General features: G+C 37.3%; 1 long non-coding RNA gene across 1 annotated transcript; it reads left to right on the forward strand.

Annotated features, from left to right (window-relative positions):
• Positions 1-5,784: 5,784 nt before the first annotated feature.
• LOC139357536 (uncharacterized) lies at positions 5,785-18,533 on the forward strand. Its single transcript, XR_011610930.1, has 4 exons — positions 5,785-5,884; positions 12,151-12,297; positions 17,422-17,462; positions 18,397-18,533. It is a non-coding gene; the product is annotated as an uncharacterized lncRNA (long non-coding RNA).
• Positions 18,534-20,934: the final 2,401 nt, after the last annotated feature.

Below are 20,934 nucleotides of genomic sequence, written 5' to 3' on the forward strand. Positions count from 1 at the left end.
TTAGATTAGAACCATAACAGAGATATTAATCAAGTGTTATGGGGCCACAGATATGGAAGTACTTATTCTGGAGGCAAATCATGGAAATTGTGTTATTATTAAAAATAGATATAATTGGTAAAATATTAAGCCCTATCACTTAATAAGGGAATATAGATATTAACTGTAGTCAAATTCTGAAGCTTAAGGAATGAAATTCTTAAGCTTGAATTTTAAGTCTCAACCAGGAAAGAAGGGAAGTGAACGAGGACTACCAAGTCCTAGTCGGCTCTTGTCCCGCACCTTCAAGTCATATGGAGATGGTCACTTCAGCTAAGGCAGACTCCCCTGGCTTTTAACCATGGACTTGACTGGTTGGAAGTACCTTAAGTCATTTACACCATTCCCCTTTCTTCGGCTACCTTTTTTGGATCTTGATTCAAACATACCAACTGAAAAAATGATTCACTTCAGATGATGAACCAATTTCTAGTGTAAAGGTTTGGGAAGTCCTTCAGGGAAGGTATCTGAGCAGACTTATCAACTCACTCATATGCCGGTGATCTCCACACTCTTCTCGTTCATAAACACTTTCTACTTGAGCTTACCAGTGCCTATGAGGTTAACTACTGACCACTTATGTGGGCTAACTACCTATGGAGCTCTAGCCAGACCACACAGTCAACTCTGAAGCCGAACTCATTTCCAAAACTGGAAATCTGCTCTCCTCCTACCTTTCCTTCTCTCTGTTGAAGACACCATCACCTACTCCTTTACTAAAGTCAGAAAGCAAAAAGTCATTCTTTAATACTCCCTTTATCTTACCTCCCTCTGTCTCCCAGACCCATTAACTAAGGCTTTTCAATTTCATATCCTTACCATTTCTTATACCTACACCCTCCTCTCCTTCCTCCTTTGATCACCAGAGTTCAGCCTGCATTCACCTTTTATCTAAACTTGGAAATAGTCATCCAACTGTCTCTTAAGCTCTCATCTCACTTCCTCTAAGTCATTTTCCAAATGCTACCGAAGTGACAGTGATCTTTAAAATCCAAGAGAGATCACGTAACCCTCCTTCTTAAAATCCTTCAAAGGTTTTCCATAGTTCACAGAGAAAAGAGCAAAATTCTTAAAATGACATAGAAGACCCTAAATTATCTAGCCTAGCAGTTGTCTTGACCTCAAAATTTTTACAACTCTCTGACTCTACCATGTGGTTTCATAACTTCCTGGCTTTTCTCTTAGTGGATCCCTTTGTCTGAAAAGCCAACCTCCTATCCCCAACCTCTTATCCTAACAAATACCTACTCATTTACCTACACTCATTCCAGACACCCCTTTCCCTAGGAATTCTTTATTTATTTTATCAGACTCCAGAGACAAAACTGAACATCCTTTGTGTTCTCCTCCTGCACTTTGTCCAGATATCTAAAACCTGTTTTCATCCTCCTAGAGAGAAAGTTCCTTAACGACAAAGACCATACCACTTTATTTCACATATCCAGAACCTAGCACAGTATCTGGCACACATCTGGTGCTTAATCAATGTTGACTGAATGAATTACACAACCCATTCCAGGAAAAGGAGTTTCATGTATCACAAATGCCTAGATTATTGTCTGGCATATGGTAAGAACTCAATAGATATTTGTCAAATGAATAAATAGATGAGTCATTTTATTCTTTGCCAGCGAACTGAAGATTTGGTCACTGTTTTCAATGCAATCCTTCTTTATATATTTTTTCTCTAATATAACAATGCCCACAGCAGGCTAAGTCAGTACGTATTATACCACTATCAAATGCTGACACAGATAAGAGACGGCCTTGCTGGCTAATTGTTTCACTACTGAAAGCTCCTTGGGGGCTTCCTTCTTAGTGTCAACCTTCTAAAATATATTTCTAAGGACTTAAAACTAAAAACTGCCTTTTTTTTTTTTTTTTTTTACTCAACTGCTGAACAACAACTAAACTAAAGCAGAGAAAATTCTACTAACCCAGAGAGAAAACATCACACAAAATCTATTTTTAGTATGTTTAGATCTTTGAGATTTACATAAAATTCAGGGTTCAGCTTATGAGAGTGCAAAACAGACATACTTTCTGGAGGTGAGATGAACTGTCAAATATTTCCTACTACTGGCACGCTAGAAAGCTGAAATTTCTATTCGAAAATGATAACCTTTGGCTTCTCAATTTTTTAGAGAATCGTTTTAAAATGCAAATACTCCTAGGTAGAAGCGGGGTTGGTATCTTGCTTATATACATGATCAATAAGGCCAGGTGGTTGTTTATGGCTGGCATCGGTTTTGATTATTCAGTTCTAGTTTATTACCAGATGTTAAATATATAGCCTATTGCCACAGCCCAGAAGGAACCCCACCTTGAGCCTCACCTTCATAGATTTAGAACTGAAAGAGCTTTATAGATCATCTAGTTCAACTCCTACATTACATTTATGAGCTTCATTTTTTCATGCATATATTTATATATTCATTCATTCAACCAATATTTACTGAAGACCTATTATGCACCAAACACTCCTTTAGGAACTTAGAGCACAGTAATAAACTAAACATATGAAAATCCAACCCTTCATATGGCTTACGTGGTAATGGAGAGAGACATGCAACCAACAATACATAAGTAAAATGTGTTTTTTACCTGGTTGCTTGGGTTTGCCAATGGTGATTAGTGCTATGAATAAAAATATGATAGGGAAGAGGGATAAGACATGCTAGGAGGGAATTGAAATGGTCGCAGTTTTAATATCAGTGATCAAGGAGGTCCTCACTGAGAAGGTGATATTTGAGAGAAAACTAGAAGGGATATCCTAAGCAGAGAGAAAAGCAAGTACAATGACAAAGAATTTGTCCGATTTGTAAAAACAAAAAAAAAACAATGAGTACAGTGAGTTAAGTATAGAATGGGGCAAAGGAAAGAGAATAGGAGATAAGGTTCAAAGGACGAGTGGGGGACCAGATCATCAAAGAACCCTTGTAGCCACTAGCCACATAAAGACAGGTGTTTACCATCAGTGAGATGGGAAAAAATTAGAAGGTTTTAAGAAGAAGAGTGACATGCTCTGCTTACATTCTTAAAGGGTCACTCTGCTGCTATGTTGAGAATAGACTTAAGTTGGGGAGGATAGGAGCAGATAAAACAGAAGGAGGTTATCGCATAAATCAAGGTGAGAGGTGACAGTGGTTTGGATTAGAGAACTAGTCATAAGGGCTGATGAGATGTGGGCAGATTCTGGATATATTTTAATAGTAGAGCCAATAGGATTTGCTAGCAGTTGGGTTATGAGAAATAAGAAGAAGAAAAAAAATTAGAAGAGTAACTGTGGGGGATTTTTAGCCTGAGCAGCTGGAAGGATGGTGCTTTCATCAACTGAAATGGGAAAGCTGAGGAAAGAGTACGTTTAGGCGAATGATAATAATCTGGAGCTCAATTTGGGGCATTTTAAATGTGAAATACCTGTTAGATATCCAAAGAGAGGAGGTGACTAGTCAGTTGAATAAGCAGATAAGGAAATGGATACTCAGAAGAGTTTGAATTTCATTAGGTTATCCTATCACAAAAGCACCATCAGAGTGGGGTGCAAAATAGCATCCACTAGGGAGGTAAGAAGGAAGATCCCTAAAAGGTAAAGTGAGACAGAGACAAAAACAAGTTCTGCCTTCCTCACAATTTGGCCAAGAAAAGGAAGGCAGACCAGATGAAAGCTCATACATCAGAAGATAATTGAAAAATGCTGCCCAATTGCTAGTTGCTAATATGTCTCCCACTAAATTCCCAATTGCATCTACTAAATTTGTTTTAGCATTAAACATTCTTTAAATGGAAGTCTGGTGAGAATGTAAAGAGAGAACAAGTACAAGCTAACATAGCAGAATCTAGTTAAGCTGCTCTACCCACATGGCTGCAGACACTCCCTGGATACCAAATCCCACAATCCCTTAGAGTTCCCGGTAGTGGCTCTAAGAGTCTAGATTGGGAGCAAAACCTGTCCAGGATGTGCAAAACAGGTGGGATTGAATGGATGATTCGTGAGGGAGTGGGAAGAACTTGCCCATATGGTGATCTTTGCCCAAAGGATATCTGGGGGAAAATGAGGTTCTGGACTACTCATGTGATGACAATATTCTTTTACAGAAATTTAAGATGGCCCAATTCCAAAGCTGCAAACCTTTAGGAAGGCACTTGGTCCAGCTCTGGCCTGGAGCAAATCTTATAGAACAACTATAAACTGGAGCGTATTTATCAGATTTGTCAAGCAAACAGGGAAGAGGGGTAGAAACAGAGAATGGACCATTATCAGTGACCTGAAGGAGACTTCTAGGTATCCAACCTATGTACAGCCTCCATCCCCACATAGCCAATTGGTCTCTGGGGGTCCAAAGTAGATGATCCCAAGTGATTTCAACGTTTCAAGCCTTCTTCCCATTAAAATCCATCAATCACAAATCTGCATATCTTGGGCACTTTTAAAATACTAGAATATGCAATTCATACCAGGGACTAGCCACTTACAGGGAAGAGGTAGTATAGGGATCTGGACCAGGTATGATCACCCTCCTCGTTCAACAGCAATAATTTAAAAGCACGATTTAAAAAGTGGTGTCTACAAAAAAAAAAAAAAAATCCCATAAAACAAGATCATGTTGTGCCACTTGGTTACCTATTGTCTCTCAGTGCCAAGTCAACCCATCCATACTCCACTCCTTTGTACTATATTTTCAATATTCCCTTGCCAGATGGATTCCTGTTAGCCTCTGTCAATGAAAGGGACTGGTGTAAAATTGAAAGACAGGAGGAGGGAAGAATAAACTCCCTTTCTATTTACAGTTCCTGTACGTTTCCCTCCAACCACAGAAAACAGCCACAGTACCAATGATGCTTCACCCCTTAGAGGTACAACCGCCAGCCTGCTGTGCCTCTTCAGTGGCAGAGTACTAGTGACACTATGCCCTTTTCATAGAACACCAGCCTCATATCATCTCTCCATCAGAAGTCTGAACACTAGCCACATGGCAGCCTCCTTAGAGATCCCCCCAACAGCTGCAGGATACCTGTCACTCTGAGGTCAAAGCACTGGCACACAGATCAATCCCCTGAGCTCCTAGATATACCAGCACCCTTTTATTCATTCATCCCAATAGTAGCTACTTTCCACAGGTACTGATATTGGGCTTACAATGGCATTCCCTTTCTGTTGTTTCAGCCTCCAAAAACCAGTGTGTGGTGGTTTTAAAATACATCAAAAATTTTTGACATTTTTCTCTCCAAAAGATAGACCCTAATTCATCTCTCCTTGAGGGTGGATTGGACTTAGTGACTTGCTTCCAATGAGTAGAATACAATAGAAGTGATGGTATGTGCGTTGGTCATAAAAGATATCACAGTTTCCTCCTCTCTCTCTCTCTTTTAGATCACTCTTTTTGGGGGAAGTCAACTGCTACATCATGAGGACACTCAAACAGCCCTGTGGAGGGGACCATGTGGCGAGAGACTGGAGGGCTTTTGCTAACTGCCAGCCTAAGAAACTGAGACCTCCTGCCAATAGCCATGTGAGTGAGCCATCTTGGAAGCAGATCCTCCGTCTCTAGCCAATGCTTCAGATGACTCCAGTCCCATCCCACAGCTTGACTGCAGCCTGATGAGAGACTCTAACTTGCTCCTGGATTCTTGAACCTCAGAAACTATGAGATAATAAATGTTTATTGTTTTAAGCCACTAAATTCTGAGGTAACTGGTTACATCACAATAGATAATAATAGATCAAGTAACCAATTCCTTCAATTAAAGTCCTCCTTTGAAATATCTATCATGGTTGGTTTCTGGACCTTGATTGATAGAGTACTTGGTACCATGAATGGTCCCAGGAAACTGACCCTCAAAGGTAGGATTCTGTAATTAGCTTACTTACCTCTTTACCTTGAACATAGCTATAATCTGCTTGCTCATGGCAAATGGGATACTGTTAATCTGTAGCAAGCAATTGTATCAAGATGACTTCAGTTATTACCTGTGACTGCTTGGAATGAATTGCCTATTGAAGGCATGACTTTGAGTGACAAAGTGGCTGAAGAACTTGACAGTTGCAGTAATAAGCACAACTACAAGAACTGAGATGAGTCATAGAGTACCAGAAAATGTCTTTGGTAACTGTTAAGAACCTCTTATTTTCCGGAGTCATAAAGCAGATATGACTAAAAATCAAACTCAAAATATAATCATGTGAATTGCAGAATTACAATATAAGATGAATTTACAGATGGATTAAGTTTCTGTGTGAAAGTTTAGACATTATTTGGAAGGAATAGGTGCCTAAGACTTGGGAGGAAGACATTTTGTTAGACTCAGTCAAGTTTGAGTATTTTCAGTCTAATATCCCTGTGCCTCACTTGTCAGCAGAAGTGGCCCCCAATATGTTGTAAAGAGTAGCTTCCCCTTTCTTGAATATCCTGTGATAACCTCATGTAAGGTTGCTGCCTTCACAAAGGGTGCCTATTCTCCCCACTACCTTCACTGCCTCAAGACCTATAATGACAGTCAGATCTCAACATGCTCCAAAGAGACACGTGGCCCATCATAGCTAGGGGAAGAGAGTTCGTACTCCAAAAGAAAAGCAAGACGTTGAAAATATACATTGGCCGGAACATAAGGAAAATCCCTAAAAGCGAAAGTAAGACAGAGACAAACACAAGTTCTGCCTTCCTCACAGTTTGGCCAGGAAAGAAAAGGACAGACCAGATGGAAGCTTATAAATCAGAAGAGGAATTGAAAAATGCCACCCACGTGCTAGTTTCTTTTTTTTTTCCATTAAATTCCTAATTGTGTCTACTAAATTTATTTTAGCATTAAACATTCTTTAAATGGAAGTCTGGTGAGAACATAAATAGATGCGAGAGTTGTTTCTATGGGTGTGAGACTCAGAAAAATAAAATATAATATTGGATCAAATCAAATGTATTCTTATGGTTTACCTGACCAGAGAATAAAGGAACTATTTGGGTTTCCAGCAGGCCGGCTGATTATCTGACATGTAGACTGAAAGGTAACTCAGTTCGATCGTGATGAGATGTCAGAATTTCCTTAACATAAAACAGAAGAAAGGACTGAAAGCTTAGAAAGATAGGAACATTTCAGAGAACCTGAACACCCACCACCACCATGCTCCTTGAGAGAGTCCAAGTACGTTCCCTCCACTGAGGCATTAATGAGGGCGTGTTAACCTCCTGAAGAGCCCCGTGGCTGGTGGCTGTCTTTGGCAAGCTAGGGATAGTAGTAGGAAATGTCACCATTGAAATGGGCTTCCTGATTTTAAAGTAGATGGTAGAATTCTGGAATGTTAGAGGCCAAATAGCAGCATTTAACCACCAAAAACAAGATAAGCATAATTGCCATAATAAGCAATAATGTTTGACCTGCAAGTATCTTCAGTAGTGGCTAACTGATCACCAGGTTTCAATAAAACAAGTAGGCAACCTACTAAATCATTATTATGTACAATATAATTATAATCAGAAGAACTGTCTACAGGTTTAATAAGCAGAAATCTGACATGGATCACCACAGTGATGAAGCACAATTTTTCACCCAGCTCAGCCCTAAGCAAGCTCATGAGATCAGAGTTTTTTGTCTTTGCAAAGATTCACTCAACACTGCCAAAATTATATTCTGAAATAGTCCTCTAAGCCATCCAGAAGGGTGGGTCTAATTTAATTCTCCTTTCTGTCCTGTTTAATAGGCAAAAGGATTCTCTTTATGGCCTGTGTAAAAGGCAAAAGGATCAGGGGTTGTTATAAATTTAATCAGGTAGCAATCCCAATTGCAGTGGTTACACCAGATATAGTATATTTAAAAGGAGAAAATAATATAGCTTCTAGATTCTATTATGTAGCTATTGGTCTGGCAAATGCCTTTTCATCTCTATCAGATTGCAAGTCCCACAAAAAAGTAATTTGTTTTTACCTAGCAGGGATACTAATGTACCTTCACAATCTTGCTTCAGGGCTAAGTCACTATCTGACACAATCTAGCACACAAAGGTCTTACTCATCTTTACATTTTACAGAATATCACAATGTCAATTAGATTGATTAAATCATGCTTATGAGCAGAAACTGGCAAGAATTTTATATGCCTTAGTAGCATACATCCCCAAAAGAGGGAAAAAAAAAACCACACAAATGTTCAGGGATCTGCAATTTAACTGAATCTTTTAGATATCCAACTGGCCCACTGATACCATTGACCATAGACGATCCATCAAGCAGGTCGGAAATCTTCATCTTATTAAAATCTCTTAATCTGCTCAAGGTTCTATAACAAAATACCTAAGACTGAGTTATTTGTAAGTAAGAGAAATTTATTTTTCACAATTTTAGAAACTGAGAAGTCAGAGATAAGGTTCCAGCAGGCACATTCAGTGTCCAGTGAGGGTTCACTCTTTACTACCCAGGATAGTGCCTTGTCGCTACATCCTCTCATGGCAAAAGGGAGGAAGGGCAGAAGGGCAGAAAGGACAAACTTACTCCCTCAAGCTCTTTATGAAGGCACTAATCCATTCAGGAGGTCAGAGTGCTCACGGCCTAGTCACCTCCTTAGGGCCCCATCTCTTAATACTATTGCATTGGGGATTAAGTTTCAACATGAATTTTGGAGTGACACAAATATTCAAACCACAGCAAAATCCATATATCGCAAATCTGCATATCTTGGATACCTTGTGTATACAGAGTGAGTCACTAATTCCTACCAAAGGCCAAACATTTGCTGAGATATGGTAGCTCAAAAACTTGGTCTGCCTGTGACTTGTCTTCATGTTACAATGTATAGAATGAAGAAGGGTGATTCAAGTGGTAAATTGCAGGGGATGGAGTTTGCACCACCCAAGTAAATCAATAGCCTTTATAAACTAAACAGATGAGAATCTGTTTAGTTTATTTTCATCTGTTTAGTTTATTCCTGTGCCCCAAGTTCCTAAAGGAGTGTTTGGTGCATAATAGGTCTTCAGTAAATATTGGTTGAATTAGTGAATATATAAATATATGCATGAAAAAATGAATCTCATAAATGTAATGTGGGAGTTGAACTGGATGATCTACAAGCCCTTTCAGTTCTAAAGTTTGTCCTCTTTGCCCTTCTGCCCTTCTGCCATGAAACGATGTAGCAACAAGGCACCATCCTGTGTCATAAAGAGTGAGCCCTCATTGGACACTGAATCTGTCTACTGGCTCCTTGATCTCTGACTTCCCAGTCTCTAAACTTGTGAGAAATAAATTTCTATTACTTATAAATTACTCAGTCTTAGGTATTTTGTTATAGCAGCTTGAGCAGAGATTGATGAAAACCGTCATCAACTTGGTCACTCCACTCCAGTCACAGCAGCCTCCTTCAGTTCCTTCACAAGCCAAATGTGTTCTTACCCAGGATTCCTACGTTCATTTTTTCCTTAGCCTCAGGCAGCCTTTCCCCAGCTTGGAATCTTTTTCCTTCAAGTCTTTTTTTATTTTTTTTTTTTGCATTATTATTTTTTTAAATTTATTTATTATTATTATACTTTAAGTTGTAGGGTACATGTGCATAACGTGCAGGTTTGTTACATATGTATACTTGTGCCTTGTTGGTGTGCTGCACCCATCAACTCGTCATTTACATCAGGTATAACTCCCAATGCAATCCCTCCCCCCTCCCCCCTCCCCATGATAGGCCCCAGTGTGTGATGTTCCCCTTCCTGAGTCCAAGTGATCTCATTGTTCAGTTCCCACCTATGAGTGAGAACATGCGGTGTTTGGTTTCAAGTCACTTTCTCAATTAAGCCTTCTCTGGTCACATTTAAAAGTTCAGTCCCCTGCCTTGCTTTGCTTGTTTTCCTTAGCACATATTGCTATCTGATGTAGCAATTTCTTTTACCATTTTCTTTCCATTGTCTAGCTCCTTTTCTAGACTATAAACTCCACAAAGACAGGAATATTTTTTCCATTACTCTATCACCAGCCCTTAGAAAGGTATCTGGCTTATAGCAGACGTTCAATAAATATCTGCTGTATGAATAAATGGACTTGCGATCACGCTCAAAAACATGAGATGAGAAAGTCAGGGAGACATCTTACATAGCCTCAATCTTCTCCCTTCTCTTCCTGAGCCCCGGCAATATTTTACCTTGATCTTAAATACACTCGGTTTTATAATTTTATTTTAAGAATACCAAGTTGTTTTGAGTCAAAAGACAGATAGACCTGATAAAGTATGAATGCCCTGGAAATTTCAAAAATTCTATTCCCTGCATTGTTCATAATACATTATACTTTGACATTTAATAAAATGAAAAACAAATAGAAATTAATCCAATCTTTAAAATATGAATCCTATAAATGTTATTAGACTATATTTACATCACACATTTTAAAAGTGCATATAATATTTAGCTTTAAAGTCTACTACTACTACACAATTTAGGATTTTTATATGAATGGATACTTATTTTTGATAGTTATTAATATTTCTACAACCAATACATTTGCTAATCTAATAATACTGTTTTATTCTTTGTCCACACTACAAAAAGCAATTGTTAATACTCCATTTTTAACTTCCTCCAAAGCACTACTTTCTGAAAATAGACTAAGAAATTAGAGCAAACTGTTCAGGGAAAAGGATTAGGGAAGTTAGAGGACATTTAAGCCATGTAAATAACCAAAAATACATACTTTTAGTCAACATCACTGCTGGACCAAAAATTTTACCTGCATGCCTACTGACTACATGCCTGTTAATGAGCCCTTATGGACAGAGACCCTGAGAGGAGATTGAACAAAATTGCCACAAAGAACTCCACATATGTGCCCCATCTGGAGTGGATTTTGGGAAAAGGGTATAGTGAGAGGACTATTTTAACATTTCAGATGTAGAGCATTTATGGGAGAATGGGGAGCAGGACTCAAGAAAGCAATGATCAAACCAAATATATCCCAAGCAATTCACGGTACAAAGATTATCTCCTGGTGACATAAAAATTTTAAGTCAAGAATAAAATTTCCTCTTTAGCAGTTTTCAGGGATGCATTAAGTCAATCTCTGTGGCTCAAAATAAATCACAGATAATTCAAATCACATTAGAGGAAGTCCAAATTCATTGTTTGCTAATTATTTCATGTTAAAACAAATGCAATAATTTTCTTTCTCTTTCAACCCCACATAGTTATTCTTTGTTTAAAAACAGACAAAAGAATCTATATCTAAACATAAGATAAGGCAAATGTCTTTTCATAAGATTTTGAGGAGCTAATGCTTACATTTTAATTAAGCTATTGAGGCTTTTATCTCCTTCAAATTGGAAGGTCCTGCTTTACATATGTGACTTCCTAACATATAATATATTTTATTTATTAAATTATTTTTTCTCTGTCAACCCTCCAAAAATGTAGGCTCAAAAGGGACAGGGATTTTAGTTATTAATGTAGTTTTATACTTTTATGTATCCTCAGCACCTAAAGCAATGCCCAGCACATAAAAGGCACTCAATAAATACTTATGGAATAAATAAATGAATGAATCAGTAAATTATGCTGTTAGTCTCCTAAGTATATAGATATACATTTTAAAAACTTAGTAATATTCTTTGTGTAGCTACATAAAGACAGAGCATCATTAGTATCTTTTTAAATGCCTTGTTTACACCAACATTTCTTAGAAGATATAATAGGTATCCCTGGCTTTCAGAAATTTATAATTCTATTACAGCAGGAGTCCCCAAGTCCCTGGCCACTGACTGGTAGCACCAGCGGTCTGTTAGGAACCCAGTGCCACAGCAGAAGGTAAGCAGCAGGCGAGTAAGCATTAAGGCCTGAGCTCCACCTCCTGTCAGAACAGCCCGGCATTAGAGTCTCATAGGAGTGCAAACCCTACTGTGAACTGCACATGCGAGGGATCTAGGTTGTGCCCTCCTTATCAGAATCTAATGCCTGATGATCTGTATTAGATCCCCCTATCCCTCCCACACTGTGGAAAAATTGTCTTCCATGAAACCAGTCCCTGATGACAAAAAGGTTGGGGATTGCTGTATTAGGGAATCAAAACTAAATCATGAAATAATTAAAGAATAAAGAAATATAAAATAAACCATTAAAATGTTTCTAAGACTATCTATATACCATTAAAGTTCACAGAAAAAAGAAAAGAAAAGCAATATGATCTTCATGAAGAGCTTCATAGAGAAGATGAAATCTGAAGCAGGCCTTAAAAGAAGTATAATTGCAGCATTAAGAAAGAAAAGAGCTTACACAAAGTTTCAAAATCATGATTCATGGTAAGGTACGATAGGAAGATAAGCTTGAAGGGAACTCAGGTGTTCACAGTGGAGAAATTAAGGGACACCAAATTATGATGCATGTTGTCAGGCTCGGGATTCGTGCATTCATTGATTCACCAGAAAATACTTATGAAGTATTTACTATGTGCCAGGAATTATGCTAGGTGCTGACGATCATAAAGTCAACAAAATAAATACACTCCTGCCCTCATGAATCTTATGTTCTAGTGGGAGATACAGATAAGCAGTAAGCACATAAATAAGACCATTTGGAGAGCTACAGTGTTTGGTGAGACATAAAACATGAATGCTTAGGAACGTTTAATATTTATTAGGATAGTCAGAGAAGGCATTCTGAGGCAGTGACATTTGAGTTCAGTCCTCTATGAACATAGAAAAGGGGCAATTAGTAGGCAAAATATTTCAGCTGATTTGTGAATATGAATATTGAAAGGGCATGAAGAAGTGATGACTGAGAAAAAGGGACTAAGGAAGCCACATCACAGAGACTGCACAGAGAGAGTTATAGGTGTTTGGGGAACTGACCTGCTCTGACGAGGTCTCAAGAGTCCCAGAACACAGACATGGCAAGGATGAGAAAGACTGAGAGGAAACATGGGCAAAACTATGGTGATTAAATGAAACTCAGGAGATAGTATAATCAATTCCAACACACACAGAAAATAATAGCTAAATTTTTCCAAATTTGTTGAAAATGATAAACCCACAGATCCAAGTAGCTCAACAAAAACAATGCAGAAGAAACATGAAGAAAATCACATCAAGACACATCAAGTTGCTAAAAACTTGAGAAAATAAATACAAAATAAAAATAAAAAAATAAAAAAAAATAAATGAAAATAAAGTCATAAAAACAGGCAAAGGAAGAACAGATACATTATGTAGCATGAAGGTAAAAAAGAATGATAGCTTGCTTCTTATCAGAAACTTTGTAAGACAGAGATAGTTGAGAAAGATTTGATAGTACTAAAAAGAGAAAGAAACAAAAAATGGTCAACCTAAATTCTTTACCTCAACTATCTCTCAAAAATAATGCTTTTTAAGACAAATGAAAAAAAATTAACACCTTAGATGAAATGAATAAATGCCTTGAGAAACACAATGTAGTAAACTTCACTCAAGAAGAAATAGATTAACTGAATAGTCATCTATTCAGTTTTGTGTATATATATGTTATATATTCAGTTATATATGTTATATATTCAGTTTTATATATATATATAACTGTATATATATGTTAAAGATTTATAGTTAAAACACTTCCCACAGAGACATACCTGGGCTCACATGACTTCCTTGGTGAAATCTACCAATTATTTATTAAAGAAATAAACATTTTACACAGACTCTTCTGGGAACTAGGAAAAAATATTACCCAGTTCATTTTATGAGTCCAGTATTACCATAAATACCAAAACCAGACAGAGACATTCTAGGAGGACTATAGAAAAATGTATGTCATGAACATAGATTCAAAAATTCTCAATATAACTTTAGCAAAATAATTATGACCAAGAAGGATTCATCCTAAAAATGCAAAGTTATTTTACCACTAAAAAACTCAGTTAAGGTCATTCACCATATTAACCAACAAAAAAGACAAATACCATCATCATCTCAATAGATACATGAAAAGTTTTTGACAAAATCATATACTAATTCATGAGAAAAATTCTCAGCATTATATAAATATTTCTGTCACTTGATAAAGGGCATCTACAAAAATACTACAGGTAACACTGTTCTTAATGGTGAAAATCTAAATAATTTCCCGCTATAATTAGGAACAAGAGAAGTACGGCCATTCTCAGCACTCACATTCTTATAAGTATTGTAATACTTACATTGTACTGAAGGTTCAGTATAGTGTGGAAAGGAAAAAAAATGAGAAAATGTTTAAAATAGAAAAGTAAAACTTTATTTTTACACAAGTGATATGACCATCCATGTAGAAGGTTCTAGCAAATAGAATAAATAGGTAGATTTTAGTAAGTCCACAGGATATAAAATCCTTATAAAAAATTTATTTTATTTCTATATACTACCAGCACATAATAGACTTAAAAAAAAAAAAAGACACTGCCACTTGCAATCGCTTTAAAATATGAAATATTTTGGAGTAAACATAACAAAATATGTGTAAGAAATGTACACTGAAAACTATAAAACTTTGCTGTGAGAAATTAAAAAGACCTAAGTAAGAGGAGAGTGATACTCATGCTCATGAATCAAACAACTCAATATTAAGATGTCAATTCTCTCCAAATTGATCTATAGATTCAACGCAATCTCAATCAAAATTCCAGTAGGCTTTTTGTGGAAATTAAGAAGTTTTTCCTAAAACTTACATGGAAAATCAAAGAATCTAAAATTGCCAAAATAATTTTGAAAAGAACAAATTTGCAGGATTCACATTACTTGACTTCAAGACATCATTTGAAACTATAATAATCAAGACAGTGCAGTAGTGTTAGACATAGACATACAGAGCAAAGAAATCAAATAGAGTGTCCAGAAATAGATTTATATATATATGGTCAATTAATTTTTGACAAAGGTGACAGTAATTCACTAGGGGAAGGATTTTTTTTAACAAATGATGTTAAAACTATTAGATATTCATGTGCAACAAAAAAACAAATAAACCTTGACCCATATTGTATATCACACCAAAGAAAAATTAACTGAAAATGGATAAAAGACCTAAATGTAGGGGCTAAAACTATAATATTTCTAAAAAACAACTTAAAAGAAAAATCTCTGTGACCAAGTTTAGAAAAAAAATTCTTGCATAGGATAGAAAAAAGATAAACAGTTTTTAAAACTGCTAAAACAGAATTCATCAAAATTAAAAACATTTGCTCTTCAAGGCCGGACATGGTGGCTCATGCCTATAATCCCAGCACTTTGGGAACCTGAGGCAGGTGGATCACCTGAGGTCAAGAGTTCGAAACCAGGCTGACCAACATGGTGAAACCCCGTCTCTACAAAAAATAAAAAATTTGCCAGGTGTGGTGGTGCATTCCTGTAATCCCAGTTACTTGGGAGACTGAGGCAAGAGAATTACTTGAACCCAGGAAACAGAGGTAACAGTGGGCTGAGATCACACCATTGGATTCCAGCCTGGGCAACAAGAGTGAAACTCCATCTCAAAAAAAAAAAAAAAAAAAAAAATTGCTCTTCAAAAAATACCATTAAGAAAGTGAAAATTTATGCCATACACTGGGGGAATATATTTTCACAATATATATCTGATAAAGGACTTTTATCCAGGATAAAGAACTGCTACAACTCAATAACAAGAAGACACACAACCTGACTTTTTTTATTGAGCAAAAGAATTGAAAGGACACTTCCACAAAGAAGATGTTCAATGGTAAATAAGTGCCTTAAAAAATGGTCAACCCCATTAGTCAGCAGGAAAGTGAAGATTACAGCAACAGTGAGATACCAATGCACATCCACTGAATGTGACACTATCAGGGGATGGCAGTAGTAGGAAGCAACTGGAATTCTCATGCATTGTTGGTGAGAAGAGAAAGTAGTATTGCCACTTTAGAAAACAGTTGGGAAGTTTCTTATAAAGTTAAACACTTATTCTAAATTTCCAGAAATCACTACTCCTAGGTATTTACCCAGGAGAAATAAAACACAGGTTCACACAAAACCCATATCTGAATGTTTATAGTAGTTTTATTCGTAAAAGCCAAAAACTGGAAACAACCCTAATGTCCATCAACTGATGAACAGATCAACAAACGTTAGCACAACCAATTTAAGTAATACTTCTTTTCAATAAAATAAAAAAATTACCCACACTTGCAATAAAACGGATGCATCTCAAAAACAAAGTAAGTGCAAAAAGTCAAACACAGAGACTATGTACTACATGATTCCATTTATATGAAATTCCAGGAAAAAAAAAAACTCTTGTGACAACAAGTTGAACAGTGATTCCCATGGGCATAGAGTGGATGAGAGAGAATCAACTGCAAAAAGGAACTGGGGATCTTTGGGGGATACAGAAATATAGCTGTATCACGATTGAAGTAACAGTTACTGATGCAGTTTGGATATGTGTACCCACCCAAACCTCAGGTTGTATTATAATTCCCAGTGTTGGAGGTGGGGCTTAGAGGGAGATGGTTGGATCATGGAGGAGATTTCTCATGAATGCTTTAGCACGGCCCACTCGGTGCTGTTCTCGTGACAGTGAATGAGTTCTTGCAAGACCCTATGTTTAAAGGCGTGTGGCACCACCCCCGACCTCTCTTGCTCCTGCTCCAGCCATGTGACATGCCTCCTCCCCCTTTACCCTCTACTTAATTATAAGTTTTCTGAGGCCTCCTCAGAAGCCAAGCAGATGCCAGCAACGTGTTTCCTGTACAGCCTACAGCCTGTACAGCCTACAGAACCATGAGCCAATTAAACCTCTTTTCATTATAAACTACTCACTCTCAGGTATTTCTTTACAGCAATGTGAGAACAGACTAATACAAAGTATACATTTACCAACTTATATTGTACACTTAAAATTGGTGAATGTTATTTTATGTAATTTATACTTCAAAAATACACAAAAAATATAGTTCATGTGTCTTTTTTTCAACACTCTGAACCTCTTGATTGCCAGGATTGTGTATCACTAATGCCTATCACAGTCCTCAAAACGTAATAGATATTTAATTTAAAAAATAAGTGAGTGAATGAATGAGCAGTTGGCACAGAACTCAATGTCCTATGGAACTCAATCGGAAACCATAAAAGAATGCGCTAAAAATCCCTATGTTTGCCTTAAATCCTGAATACACTTCTACACTAGGATCACTGAGGCTCTTAGAGGACATTTGAACGTCATCCAGTGTCCTGCTTTCTTGCCAGTCAGTTCTTTATGAGACATTGTGCTGTCTGATAACAGGTTTTTTCCTTAGCTTTGGCTTCTGTCCAGTAAAAATTCCTGGCAAAGTTTTACACAACCTAAAGTATATTGATATCCTTATTACTACTGTAAACTCCTAAAATTTCATTTCATTTATTGGTCAGTTTTCTACATGCCAGTCTCCAGGAACTTATATCATCATGTTTCTTTGGCAATTTTAGGTACTTGTTTGGATGACTTGGGAATAAAGTTTGATTCCAAGGTGAGTCACTTCATATATAATTCAATTTTTAATAACCCCAAATAAAGTTTTTTTAGCCACTTTCTCCTCAAAAAACTAATTCTGGTTGTCAACAAAGCCTGAGCCAGCATCGAATTTAAACTTTACTTTGTTTTTTATTTTAAAAAACTTTTAAGCCTTTTTCCCTCACAACAGCAATGTAGATGTTGCACAAATATAAATCAAAGTTCCAAAGGAACAGTTTCTTTAGATCTACGACATTCTGCCTTTTGAGGGTGATGCACATCACGTGTGCTACTTGGGCTTCTTCAGCCGTTTACACCACAGCAAGTATTAATGAAGAACTAAGCTGCCAGGAATAGATCAAGCATTAGCAGTCATCACATCTATAACCAGACTTACTCACCCGTGGGCCTGTGGCTGAACACGACCCAACTCAATCCTGTGGGGAACCAAGAGGATGTGCTTTCTGTGGTCACACCCTGAGGTATGAACCACAACCATGCAGAAGTGTCCATTAAATGGCAAGTTATAGTCACAGAAGGATTTGTCATTAGAAAATGTCCTCTTTTACATCAAAAGAGTAGAAAGCCTGTCACAGATGTGGACATAAACTCATATGGTTGTTCACAAAGAAATGTCTTGACAGGTAGAGTTTGGTCATTTGGGCGGATACTCTCTCAAAGGAGTCATTAAAGTATTGGCCTGTTATCTAACACAAGAAACACATGGAGAACCGTGGGAACTGATTTCCAAGAGACATAAGTCCAGATTTAGTAACAGGTCTATAAATGTTAGAGGTATGCAGCTGAATTAGGGCAGAAATTAGGGCAGAAAGTTGAATTGTTCAATAAACATGTAACAAAACCTTTAATTGAAATATATATGAGGTCCATATAAAATATCCTCCACCTGTAGCTGCTCAGGAGCTTACAATTTGCAATTTCTCTTCCAGGGACATGGGCACTGCACAGTCTCATTGCATATGACCTTCTGCATGGGCCTGAATGTTCTTGTATGCTACCCAAAGAAACTAGCTTGGAACATAATGAAAATCTGGATGCCCAGAAACTGAAGGAGAAAGCAGTAGCCCTTTCATTATTTCAAACTTTTTTAGAAAACTTGGAGCTTTTTACTTATTGGCTGATGTGAAAAGAGACTGGACAGCCAAGTACAGCATAACCTCAGCATTTGAAAGAGCTAAGCCGAACACCTCTTAAACCTCCAAATTAAAGAATGTGAAAATGTTTGCACAGTTTCCTGGAATTTTTCCAGATCATATTGCCAATAGAAAATTCTAGGTTTCCTGTGTGTCTCCTCAAAATACCTTTTCAACTTTTACTACATTTTTGAGCAATGTTTGAACCAGCTTAAATACTTGCCAAAATTGCATCATGAATCACTGTTTCCATGTGGAGCCTGTGAATAAGATAATTCTCACACTACAATCTCCACCAACTTCAACATTCCTCATACTAATTCATTTACATCTTACATTTTCTGGCTTATTGCTAATGCTTTCCTATATCTTTGTAGTTTTTATTTGATTCCAGAATAAGTTGTTATTATTTCATGAGAATTACTCTTTATGTACTAATGCTAAGTAAATAAGGAAGCGAAGGCTTTTTTTTTATTTCCTTTTAAGAAAAAAAAAAATATTTTGTGTCATGTTCCATACTGTGAGAAGACATACTATAGAACTAAAAGGTCACTAGAATCTGAATAGCTGATCATATTTACTTACGCATTTAGTGTCTACTTAATCATGTTCTTAATGTAAAACTACAGATAGGGACATTGGGTATTTTCGTACAACAATCACATTAACTTACTGTATAAACAAATATGTCCCCTCAAATGTGTCTTTCAGTTTATGCCATTTATTTCTTCTATTAAATAATTAGTTCAAATGTAAAAGTGTGCTGAAAAGGAAATCATTAAATTGCATTTAAATGTGTTACACAAAATCTCTCGTTACCTCTTATAGAATTATTTTTAACTTCTGAAGGAAAAAAAAGGAATAATAATTTTTTAAATAGCTGAGGTTTTCATGAATGAAAAATGGTTGGGCCACAGCAAATCCACGGGTGGCTGAATTCTGTAGAATTTGCTCAGGATATCCCTTCACTTAGGAAAGTACAATCTCACTGTTTCAGAACTATTTATGATAAGAGAAAACCAGTAGATTAAAACAACTTAGATCAATGAGCGCCTGAAGAAACAGTGGTAATATTACTATAGCTCTGAAGCAAGACACCAAGCAAATTTGACAAACTGATGGTCTTATTAATGTGTGTTTCCATTACATGAAGGTGGAGCAAGGAAGGGAGCCTCTTTAGAAATTAGTCTCCATTTGTGCTTATTTTCTAAAAGATTAGTTTACTGTGGTACAATTTATATGTTAAACCTCTGCTCTCATAAAAAGGTTCTGCTAACATCTATTCCTACACTAGTCTACTCCATGCTTCAACCCAGTAATTGGTGAGGCTTAGAATGTCTCCATTTCTACCAGATGCCTGAGATCTTGGGTTAACACTGGAAATAATTGCACTGGAAAACACGCATGTGGATACAAAGTAGTGAAATACAGCAGGTGGGATTATACTATGACTGAAGTACTCTACAGCCCAGGGCTCCGTGTTAGGACTAAAAATTCACTCCCCCAGCTGTTGGGAAGTTTGTGAATTAACAACTTTCAGCCGTACAGATCAGCCTCCCAGGAGATCTCACATCTAATGAGTAGCATAAGACAGCCTATACAAACACATCCTCTTTCCCCAACTGGGTACAATTCTAAAAGGCCAGCCAGCTATGAGCTACCCATGGAGTTGACTGAAGCCTTATTGTGACTACTCCGTAGCCCAACTTATGCCTCCACTCAGGGCTTTGTCCTTCCTTTCAGCCACAACTGTTCATCTTGACGGCCCTCACTAAGGACCTTCTAGGACGGAATCTCATCTTAGAGTAAATCAACTTCCTAGGGACTTATGGTAGGCAGAATTCTAAAATGGTCCCCAAGATTTCTGACACCTAGTAACCACATCTTGTGTCATCCCTTCCCCTTGAGCGCTAAGAGAATCTGTGAGTGTGACGGACTGTTACTCTCATAATTAGGTTATGTTATGTGGCAAAGGTAAAGAAATTTGCAGAGGCAATTAAGATCCCTAGTCAGTTGACTCTGGGTTAACAAGAAGGCATATTGCCCTGTGTGGGCCTGGGCTAATCAGGTGAGCCCTCATTAAAGAGACATTCTCAGGTCGCTATGCTGTGAGAGGGGCATGTGGCTAGGACATGAAAGCACCTCTAGGAGCTAACGGAGAATCCCAGCCAATAGCCAGGAAGACAGTGGGGCCTCAGTCCAGGGCAGTCAACCACAGGGCCCTGCCAATAACCTAAATGAGCTCAGAAATGGGTTCTTCCCTAGTCAAGCTTCCAGATGAGAACACCTAAATTTCCAGATGGTCAACACCTAAACTTCATCCTTAACTTTACC

The sequence above is a fragment of the Macaca nemestrina genome, chromosome 1 (assembly GCF_043159975.1).
Source record: "Macaca nemestrina isolate mMacNem1 chromosome 1, mMacNem.hap1, whole genome shotgun sequence".
Classification (NCBI taxonomy): domain Eukaryota; kingdom Metazoa; phylum Chordata; class Mammalia; order Primates; family Cercopithecidae; genus Macaca; species Macaca nemestrina.